This window comes from Columba livia, chromosome 10 (assembly GCF_036013475.1).
Source record: "Columba livia isolate bColLiv1 breed racing homer chromosome 10, bColLiv1.pat.W.v2, whole genome shotgun sequence".
Taxonomy (NCBI): domain Eukaryota; kingdom Metazoa; phylum Chordata; class Aves; order Columbiformes; family Columbidae; genus Columba; species Columba livia.
The window spans coordinates 13,211,576-13,222,500 of record NC_088611.1 but is presented as its reverse complement, the minus strand read 5'-3'; positions in this window follow the sequence as shown (position 1 = coordinate 13,222,500).

Genomic DNA, 10,925 nt, shown 5'->3' with positions numbered 1-10,925 from the left:
AACTGGTCAGAGAGAACCTCTTGGGTCATTGAGTCCGATCTCCTGCAACCTGCAGGAAATGTTTGGTTTAAAGTTCTGCGAAACGTCTCCTCTGCTTGACCCCATCTCTTCAAATTACAAACCCCCTTCCCAACCCTCTATTGCAAACTGGATCTGTAATGAGAGACCCGAAGCGACCACCGTAGCATGGCACTGGGAGGTGGCAGCAGGGACTGAGGACATCGGGTTAACCAGCTTTGTATTCTGCACAGCTGCTCGCTCTCTGCAGGGTCAAACCTCCAGTCTTGGTTCAGAGATCTTCCAAAAGTCCATGTGAATACATGATTTTGTGGAACCATGTCATTTCTCAGTGCAAATTCTGCTTAAAGAGGTGAATAATTTTACTATCCTACTCTAATGTGTTTGAAGGTAAAGATGTTTAATTATGTCAGTAGTCAAACTTAAGTCTGTGTCATCTGTGTTTGACTGTAATATTGAGAAACTCATGGGCACAGTCAAATACAAATACCAGGGAGAGTAAGAATAATGTGATGTTTTAGAAAATCTCTCAGCATTTAGTTGAAGGGCTGGGATGCAGACAGTTTCCCAGTTAAAAAAGAACCACAAATGTTATTTAAACCTTGTGTCTCACTTGCACTTTATTTTACAGACGAGACCTGTATGTAATCAAAGGACAGGTAAAAAATGACAGATAACTCACTACAAAACAAAATTAAGTAGTTCTTTTAGTTCTTCTGGTCATTCTTTTCCTGTACTAAGTCTTGCAGCAGCTAATTTCAAGATTCATGTTAAGGTTCAGCCACAGAGAGAAAATTTTGAATCTCAGCCCTTTTTAATCCAGTACTTAGTCTAGTGAAGTTTCTCTGGCTATACATTAGGATGGAATCAGAATTAAGTGCAAAATATTCATACAAATTTTCCTGCTGTGCATAGGATGAGGAAATAAAAGAGCTTGAAAAACAAGCTACTTTTAAAGACGATAATTCCATATGATAAGTTCTGTGCTAATTTCATATAGAGCCAGTTAGAAAATACTTCAAAATCAGAGGCATCAAATTTCATACTATTTCATGTCAAATATGCATGGCTGAAAAATTCTTATTAAAAACATGAAAACATGCCAAATGCAGAAAAGTGAACAACTGAACAAAAAGTGAGACAAAGTGTTACTAATGTCTGCCAACTGGTATTATTCACAAGTACCATCAATCACACATGAGCAACCTCCATAACTGCTCCCCCAGAACATGAAAACCCAGCTCACCCCCAACTTCTGGTAGCATAGTTGTCCTGTTTGTGGTTAAGGCTCGCCTCTATTGTTCAGAGATTTCCTCTAGTTCTGTGCATCTATTTTAACCCTAGCAAGTCATGTTGAAGCTGACAGTAAAAGGGAAGAAAAACCTACTCAATTAAAACATCTTTACCGCTATTTAGAATGCAGATGAGCCCCTCAGCGATGAGGAAATTAGTATTTTATGGTGAAGCATTTATATAGTTTATTCTATATTTGAACCATAATAAATTACATCCATTTTTTACAAGAATTATAACTGACATGCTGTCAGAGCTGTACATGTACAGCCTTAGAAATATACATAATACTTTGAAAGCTGTCACATTCAGTACAGTTGTAAACATCACCCTGGGTTACCAAACTGTTATCTTTAGGTTTACTTCTTCAGATAAACCGTGGGATCTTCGCACATTTCAACCAGAGAAAAATCAATCCTCCCTCAAAGAGTTGCACAGTAGTCTACCACCCATGCTTAAATGCACAGCTTCATATGAGCTTGAATTCCAGTTTTGGTCTGTTTGCAAAATATCCTCAGCCATGAACTTCGTTGTTAGGTCTGGGGAAACCCAAGTGACTCAATGGCCTCCCTCGTGTTGGCATTCTTCAACCCCAAAGTGCCACCATGGTTCTAAATTTACCATTTTTATGAAGAATATTTAAGTGTACGTAGTACATTACAATGCTATTTCTACAGTGTCACTTTTATAGACTGTTCCTTATTGAAATACTTATACAATGTATAAGTTCTTTTCATAAATTCATTTAATTGTTTTAAAAATATTATTGGAGAATGATAGTTTTGTTATGGTGTTCTCTAAGAGGGTTCCAATTCTACAGGAATACCATTGATCTTGATTATGTTCTTTAGGATGTTGAAATAAAGCTACCTCAAATGTTACTTAATAACTGAAATTATTTTTATTTTACTCCCTTGTATGCATTCTTTTCTATTTCAAAGTAGAAACCAAATGCAGAAAGAATAAGGGTTTCCAGCCGGAAATTTAGTATAACTAATTAATGAACTCTACTTTTTAAACAGAGCTGTGATTCAGCTGCAGAAAGATGTGGTTAAATTGTGTCACCTCTGCCTCAAGAAGAATATGGCCAGGATGCTGCAGTGAGTTACCTGCCTGCAGACACCTGTCCCAAAACAAACCCAAGGGCTTCACTGGGGCTCAGACTGTGGCAGGGGTCCTGCAAGACTTGTGCTGGAGAACAATCACAGCTAAATGAAGATAGCATTGGGGAAAAAAAAAAGCTTTAACAGCTATTTCCATGCAGGAGGGATGTGAACCTGAGGAGAGCCTGGGGACTGGTGGCACGGTGTCTTACTTCTGCCCATCAGGTAGCGCAGGTGGGGGCAGATGTTGAGCCTGACAATGCCATCCAGATGAGGTTTCTGGGTCTGGCCAGAGCCAAGCTTGAGGCACCAGGGAGCCAGAAGGTCAAAAAAATGAGGCACAACAAACAGAGGAGCTGCCACCTGAGCTCAGCACCAATGGACCCAGGAACTTGGGTGAAATTCAAGTGCCTACACCCCATCTCAGCTTACTCCATCTCCTTCTAGGGCAGCCTCTAAGAGGCTGCTGCTACTATCAGGCGATGTCAATTTTTTGCACCTCAGGTGGTAGAAGTCTAAACCAGAAAGCCATTTCCTTGGGTGGAGTTGGGTGCTTTTCCACCAAAGAGCACGAACACGTCTTTCCACTCTTTGTAGCTCTATTTGAGGTCTGGCAGTGCTAAATGTCATCGGGCGTCCTGCTGTGATGGGTTCTGTCACAGAGGGAAATGAAGAGGTGCCCAGCCCCAAGAGCACCCACCGCTGCACACAGCAATGCTTGCACTGTTGTTACAGTTAATTTCCTCCTCTCTTTGATCCATCTGAATTCAGCATGCATTATCCTTCTGTTATGTATGTAAATGTTTAGATTAGGTAATATTTTATTCTACAGTGAATGACACCATAATCCTCCTTATTCTTCTCCTTTATCATAAATATTTAGTTTGTTTTTAGCTGTGGGACTAAACACAACATCGTTTTCATTACTGTGAAATCTTCCCCTTTTCTTCTCCTGCGAGCATCCCTGGTCCCCTGGCAGTACTCTGCCCCCCACAACATGCTAATATTGCTTGCATTACTGCAGGATTACCACAGCGAAGTATACACTTGGTATTATAATTCATAATGTTGCTTTAAAAGATTAACCACTCCCACAGCTGTGTCTGATAATTACAGAGCAGACTTTCTCTTTTTTTAACAAAGAACAGCGTGCACAAAATGACTGGCAAGGAGGTGAGTGTTTGGGGTGTGCTTTGTTTCTCAACCTCAGAGAAAACCAGATGCAAAATTGATAAAGGAGAACAAGAGTGGGTTTTAAACTGAGATGCTTCTGTGTATTAGTAATTTAACAGATTTATATGGAGATGGTACCGTCAGCCCCTGGAATGTCACAGACTGATGCAATTGGCAACTGCCAGCTCAGATGACTTCCATGAACAAATCCAAAATAATTAATAGACCTTCTGGAGTTTTCCAGGCAAGCAAGTGTGCTGGTGAAAGAGCAATAGTTAGTTTAGCCTGTCAAGGTTCATTCTTTTTCAAAACTCCAGTCCTCCCTTGATGCCCTCTAATGGTTTTTTGAAACACCAAAATGTTTTTGCATGAACAACATTACCCTTTGTGCTTTAGTTAAATGCATTTCTATGTCAGACATACTCCTGGTTTGAAAATGCCTGCTACCTACCCCTTCCTGAGGGGATCTCCGGGGAGGGTAGCCAGATTGACTTTAATCGGCCAAAGACACAGAATGGGCTCTTAATGCGATAAACCGATCGAGTGTGCAAAGTCACATTAATATGTGAAACCTTGATCAGCTTTTATTAAGGGATCAGGAAATGGTTTAATTGCTGAGTGACAAGAGCATGTGTTTGTTTAATTGCTTGTTTGTGTTTATTGCAAGGCCTTGGGGAACACGGTAATTCGTCCCATTGTTGTTTGAAAATACGGGTCTGGCACCCAAACCAACCGCCCACAACAGACTCTCATCTTATACCAAGTGCTGTTTCATCAACATTTAGCACAGTTCTGTTTGGCGAGGACGGCAGCCCTTAGAGCAACAAAGTGGGATTCTTCTTCCAGTCTCTCCCCACTTGGCTTGTCCAGAGCCAGCCATGCTGTGAGAAGGTTGGAAATCAGGTACTAAAATGAGGAGTCACTCACTGTCTGTTAAATTAAAGTAACATTTAAAGGCTACTGCGTGGTAGAGCAACACTTAACAGATTGTTCTGTCTTTCACAGCTGGAGATGTAATGGTTGCCCGCTCCTACAGAAAGCTCCTAAAAGATCTCAGAGCCTAAGGCAAAGTCCATTGAAGCTGTTGGTGTCTTTCCGTTCCTTGGACTGGCCTTTGATCAGGCATTAATGCATAGCGATAGTTTTTCTATACCTTTTCTGAATGGGATTTGGCATAGAATTGTTCCCTGCTGTAGAGTTGCAGCAGACCTGAGGATAGATCTGTTTTCTTGGCTGGAGCTGACCAGAAGTCTCGATGGTACAGTGGGGCCTGGAACTCCATGCTGGGGAGGAGTATTAGGTTTGCTACTAATTTACATGAAAAGTCCCTGCCTAGCAATCATTCTAAATATAAATATCATCCTGAGATCCTACTATTTCTTTCATCCAGATTCTTACCTTACTTTGGAAGGTAAGTTTTCCACCCAGAAGCACCAGCTGGAAAAGCTTTCCTTCCTGTTTTCTCTAAATTAGCCATTTTAAATACTTTGTGGATGGAGGAGGATAGAGGGTTGTTGATGATTAAGGTTATAACCAGCTTTCCAGTTTAGTATCCAGCACCAACAAATGCATCTACTTCTGTAGACGGAGCCTAGAAATAGTTGTATCAATATACATTACAGGCTTGTCATAACTCACTCATTTCCTATTTCAAACAGGAGGAAATATACTTGAACATATCTGTTGTATCTGTCAAGACTTCTCATTTGTCAAACTATTAGTGGTCCCTCTGTCAACATAAATAAATCTGTCCATAAATCTTGACAGGTATAATCATTTGTTGCATTTGAAAGGCAAGTCTCTAACATTAGACCCCTTTTGATTCCTGACATGATTATCTTTAAAGAAAGACATTTCAGATGCCTTCTGAATCTGGCCTCTGTCAAATGATTTCTCTGCTCTTGCTGACTTATCTACTCTTACGAAGTAAGCAAAGGCATAGCTCCTGCTGTCAACTCTCTTGAAGACCAGACGAATCATTGGCATCATAGCAGCTCTGAGGCCCTATCCTGCAAGCATTCATGTTCCTGTTTGTCAGACTAGGCTCCCAATACACTTATTGTTCTTTACAGATAGGTTTCTTATTCTTATTCTGAGCCATTCTTCTGGCACCAGTTGTCCTTTCTTTACTTTTGGGAAGCTATCAAAGAACATTCTTTGAAGGTATTCCATGTGACGCTGCTGATCTTTTCAGCACTGTTGTCGTTGGCACACAATCCGTACCCATACAAGAGAATTAAGCCTCCAAAATGGATGTTTAAACATGGACTAGCATAAGTTAAGATTGAATTCCATAATACCAACACGCACTTCGCAAGATCCCCTGCTGCTCTGGGGCACACTGAGCAGCTCCAGCCTTACAGGGCTCTCCAGAGAGATATGAAGTGACCTTGTTTCTGTGCTCGATGGCCTTATGTTAGTAATTTTGCCTGCCTGTTTAAGTTAACAGTTATCCGGCATTCACCAGGCTGGAATGTGAAGTGAGGGTCTTTGGCCAGAGTTCAGTGTCTCAGCAGACAGCTCTGGCGTTTGACCCAGAAATTGGTCAATGCACAAGTGCCAGAAGGCAACCAGCAAGTCCACAGATAGCATGGCTTCGTAGCATTCCCTGCCTCACAGAAAACCTAAAGCACATGTTTTGCAAATAAGAATGAGTCAGAAGGTTGCTAGGGCTGGGTTTGTGGGAACTGCACAGTGAAGAGTGGATCCACAAGGAGCTCCTGCAGGAGCCAAGGTGCTTGGTACCCGAGCGCCGGTGGTGTCACGGGCATGCCCAGCTTGTACAGCCACGGGAAATTAGCTGGTAAATGCTGGAGGATCCCAGGTCTAATGTTTTCCCTTCAGTCTTCTGACAGTGAAGAAAGGAAAACTCTAGTGGTTTTCATAAACTGTATTTAAAGTTTTTCATTTTCCCTCTTTCAACTTCCCACTCCTTCAAATCATCTGTGGTTTGCTGCAGCAAAGATTTTTAATTGACAGAATTTCAACTTGTGCTCTAAAGAGACTCATTACTTCACAGGTTCTTTAGCTTCATGGGGCCTTGATGCCATGTGGGATATTTCCTGCTGTTTTCAATGGATCTTTACCACTGGAACTAATTTTTTTATGAGCTGCAGAAGAAGCCTTGTATTAAGAACTATTCTTTCAGAAACATACCCTTTTGCGCCTCGCCTTATGATGATTTGTACAGGATGTCCAGACGCAGAGTATCAAAATGCAGCTGTTAGATAAGGTTCCCATCTGAATCACAGCTCTCAATACAGTAAGTTATTAAACAGCCTTTTTTTTCTATGATGTCAAGTCACAATTCAAAATAATATTTCACTGGAGTGAACAACATGCAAGAGCCATAGACACCTAGTTTGCTATACCCATATAGTAGAATGGGAGTAAGGGAGGGAGTTCAGTTCTCCACTTTGAGGCAGGGAATCCACAGAAGTATTTAGTTACTTTTGTGTACCAAAGCTGTTTTAATTAAAATATTAGAAATATTTGGTCAAAGAGGATAGTTGTCTAAAACCTTGCTGACAAAATGCATTAAGACCCTTGGTTTGTGAAATTTTTTGAAGCCAAGGAGATAAGCACCTTGCTTTTATGAGACTGCATGATATGCGGCACATGTTTAACAGCAGAACACAAGTTCATCTGGGTTCATACCAACACCTGCATGTGTTAATATCATTGGAGGGTCTGCAGGATGCTGCAGCCCCCAGGTGAGAGCTTCTGAGGGTCTGAATCGTGGAGGTAGCTGCCTAAATTATTCTACACCCTGGCCTTTTGCATCTGTGCCTATCAGTGCTCCCTGCGTAACCAGCATCTGCTAGGTCTCACCACTGCTCTTTCTGGTTCTTTTTCTCTGGGCCAGGAAGGATGCTGGGCTCTACAGCTTCCTTTTCTTTTGGCTGGCAAGATGGTACTTTGTCAGGTAACTGCTGTTGCCACCAACTGCAAAGCTCACTGCATCTAGAGTATAATGACACCTTCTGAGCCGCTTCTTTTATGCGTTAACCTACTTGGAAACAGAGGCTCATGTGCAAATTCCCTCTGCGTTTTGTCAAGGCTGGAACATAAGCCAGATCTGCGCTGAATTTCCCCCTTCCAAGAGCCAGCTGAATCAAAATCCCCTGACGCAGACATCCCCAAATTTTATGGGTGCAAAAGACGTCTTGATCCAAATTTTGCAGTTTGTTCCCATCTCTGCTTAAAACATAAAATGTATGTTTTTAGGGAAAAAGGATATAAACATCTTGTTCATGTTTGAGCTGAGAATGTCTTTTTTCTGTAGGCTGTCAACACAACTTCAAATGCATGCAGCCTGTCCAATTTGACAGACAATTTGCATATTTGTGGAGTGCTAATGCCAAGTTACTGTATACATTTGTACATGAAAGCATTTAAAAGTTTGAAGGATTAAAGGTGGAAATGTATCCCCCTTGGCCTCGATTAAAGATCAAGACAGAACATCAATAGATGGCAGACAAATAACTGCTGCTTTGCTGTTTGGAATGGCTTAACCTAAAAATAATAAAATCCAAGCTATTTCCTAGGACATAGATAGCTGAGGGCTTTACACGTGCTAATTGCCGGAGAGTTATTTTAGCCTTTTGAGGGTGTTATGTGGAGCTTGGCACATTCAGTGTGAACCCTCCTGACACAGTGACCATCTTTTTGTTCTGCACTAGCTGTGTGCCTGTGACACAGCTAGAGATTCAAGGATCACCCCAGAGTAAATGCATGAAAGTCACTGTCTAGGTTTGCACTTTCCTCAGCTTGCTCTCAAGTCCTGGAAAGTTCTTTGAGGCCAGATGGAGGTGCTTGACCCATAGAAAAGTGACTTAGTTTGCAACGAGATGGGTGTCAGGAGGAGCAGCAGCAGGTGCTCAACAGTTTTCCATAGAAAGATGCTTGCTAAGCTGTATGTGTCAAGACATCTTTTGGAGCCTAGCTCTAGACACACGGGTTTGAGAATGGAGACTTTAAGTCGTAAAAACAAAATATGCTGAAGAACGGTTTTGCACAATTCCTCCTAAGGATCAAAAACTGATATTATTTATTTTACTTGTACTAAAAAATAACCTCAATAAGATGTTCTGCATTGGCCAATGGATATAACTTAGGATCAGATATTGGCAGCACAGGACAGAGAGAGAAGGAGCTAGTCAAATCTTTCCCCCAGTCTTTGATCCAAAACATGAATATTCCTTTGATTCAGAAAGGGTTTGGCCAGCCTTTTTCGCAAACGGTTGCACATCTCTGTGCTTTCTGGCTGGGGGAAGTGGAAGTGGCAAAGCCTCAGATACCTGGGAACCGAGAGCTGAAAACTCTCCTGGAAACTTCTCATGGTCTAACGAAATTCCCGGGCCAGCTTCCAACCTGAGCGGATGCAGACAACCAGCCAAACTGAACCACCAAATCTGTCAAGATTCAGCCGTCATTTATGAAAGAGGACTGGGATTTTGTAGGAGCAAAACACCCAAATCCTTTTACATCTCAGTGGGACTTCTACTTATCTATTTCTTGTACTCTGCTGAAAGTCCTTGTCTCTTCAAATATTTTGAAGACCTCAGGCAACACTTTTTTAGAGGTATAGCGCTTCACCAAAATTACAAAAGCACAAAACTTTAGCTGCAGTTTAGCTGCAGTTTCTGAAAGTGTGTAATTTAACACACCTACCCAAAAATACCACAGGATACACCAAAACTCCCGACCACAGAGACCTCTGTACTGTCACAAGACAAGTCTAACTCTAGGTACTCCAGCTTGAAAACTTCAGCCTTAATGCGTTCAGAAAAAGTATGTTGTTGTTCTAAAGCACTTTACTGAAATGCCAAGATGCCTTTCTACTGGGAGCAGCGTTACAAAGCTGATCTCCACCTTGATGCCTATTCCAATCTCGACCTGACAATTCAGATGTAAGAAAAGCCCTTTCATGCATTCGCAGTTTTAAATGACCTCCATATATTTGTTTAAAAAATAATTAGACTTGCTTAGCTTTTTTACTGTTGCTTTTTTTTTTTTTTTAAAGTAGCTTTTCCTGTAACACTCCCAGGCCAGTACAATGCTGGCTTTTCAAAGTGATTTGTCTGTTACCAGGCAGTTTTAAACTTTTACTTCCTAAGTCCTTGCAAACCAGCAATACAAGGAGACTAAAAAAAAAGTCTCCTGGGGATTGTTTTTATAGTAACAGTGAAAGCTTAAAATGCTGCAGCGGCAGCCAAATTATTTTTCTTGTAGTGGAAACAATACCAACAACTGGAGTCTACATACAAAACAGTTTAAAGTTACCCATAAAAATTACTAACAAATGAGTGCTACATTTCTTTTTATCATTTACTCTTTATAAAAAGTGACAGTTTGAAGGCTACTAATTTGGCAAGTTATTTCCCTTCCATAGTCATGGTAATTAAAGGATATATAAAATATCGACCTCTAACTAGTACAGCCTAACATTTTTGCATGATTTAGGACACAGTCCGCTTTCTTTCTCACCAATTAAAGGAAAACTAGGTAGACATATGAAACATTTAGCCATAGGGCAAAGTTTGATTTCAGATAAAATTTTCAAGAACACACTCATGACTGAAGTCCAAGTCTTATTTACCTCCTGTTACACTCCTAAATTGTTCAGATTGAGGATGTCCAAAGATGTGTAGTTACCTCAGGACATAGAGGAGCATTTTTCTTCCATGACTAAACAAATGACTTCTTGAGTGCAGTTTAAATCAAACATTTAAAGAATTATTAATTACGCATGCTAATTGCTGAGATTTTTGTTTGTTTGTTTGAGAAGTCATACATGCTATCCTTATGTAAGGAAGCACTTTTAAAAATGTATTACTAAAAATGGTACTTGTGGGCATCTAAGTCAATCTGTCAGTCTTGAAAATGGCACTTAGGTTCTTAAGTCACTTAGGTTGGGTTTGAGACCTTTATCTGCTATTTCATCATGTGTTTGCTGGCAGTGGCCTTTTCTGTACCTGCAAGTAGTAAAAAATATATTACGCCCTCTGAAAGTAAAGAGCTAAAAATCATACTGGACTCAGTTTAGTCAGCATAAGGGCAAAATTTGAAGAAGAAACTGGAAGAAGAGAGCTTAAAACTCTGGCTGCAGAATAGGGAAATGCTTCAAATGGGACTTGCAGCAGTTGCTGGTCCAATTCTGTGTCCATCACTGAGAGTCTCAGCAGCTGGTTTGGGGGTTTTCAGTGGGGCACATGAAAAGGTTAGGCAGATCCTTGGGGTGTTGTGGGACGATGGCACAGGTCCCACTGCATCCCTTTGTTTAGGATGTCCAATGCAGGACCAGTTACAAAAGCTTTTACTGCTCAAACGAGGTGT